Raw genomic sequence first — 592 nt, 5'->3', positions numbered from 1 at the left:
AGGGGAAAACGCCAATCGGGGCCGATGGCCCACTCGTTGAGGGGGGTTGCGACCCCACGCTGGGTTTGTTGTTGGGGCAGATGCGGAACTCGAAGTGGCCACGCTGGTTGCTGGTGATGTCAACGCGCCGGTGATCGTCGGCCCTCCGTGTAGTGGACGATGCCCCGGTGGGTATTTTCCCGCCAGCTCGGGGGCCCGGGGGTTCTCGCCCCCACGCGTCGCCGCAGTTTGCGCAGCCCCCGCCCTGGTTTGGTACTGGTGCTGCGGGAGCGAATCCTTTACTCTGTTTTGATTTTGAAACAAATGTTATTTTTAGTTTCAGTAACTGTTAAAAACAAAATATCATGTTTTTGACTGGCGCTATGTTTATCACTGTGTCTCCGAACTAAATTAGAATCGTATTAATCAAGACCCCGGGACCGTCGCAGCCACACGCCCCATCTTCAACAGGCTACACCACCTCGAACCCCCCCAGAAGCCCCGTGTCATTTTAGGATGGACATCTAGCCGAATTCCCAGGCAGACGCCCGCGGGGGGGTCCACCCCGCCGCCCTGCCCCCAACGCGCCCCCCACCGTCACGCCCATGGAGAA

The 592-nt window shown here is 58.6% G+C and overlaps 1 protein-coding gene across 2 annotated transcripts in view; it reads right to left on the bottom strand.

Annotated features, from left to right (window-relative positions):
- The window catches only part of LOC119593702, an 81,465-nt gene that overhangs the window by 33,272 nt on the left and 47,601 nt on the right, over window positions 1-592 (bottom strand). The window lies entirely within an intron of this gene.

Source organism: Penaeus monodon, chromosome 32, assembly GCF_015228065.2.
Source record: "Penaeus monodon isolate SGIC_2016 chromosome 32, NSTDA_Pmon_1, whole genome shotgun sequence".
Lineage (NCBI taxonomy): Eukaryota > Metazoa > Arthropoda > Malacostraca > Decapoda > Penaeidae > Penaeus > Penaeus monodon.
Note: the sequence above shows the minus strand (reverse complement) of the source record. Positions and strands in the feature narration are given on the sequence as shown.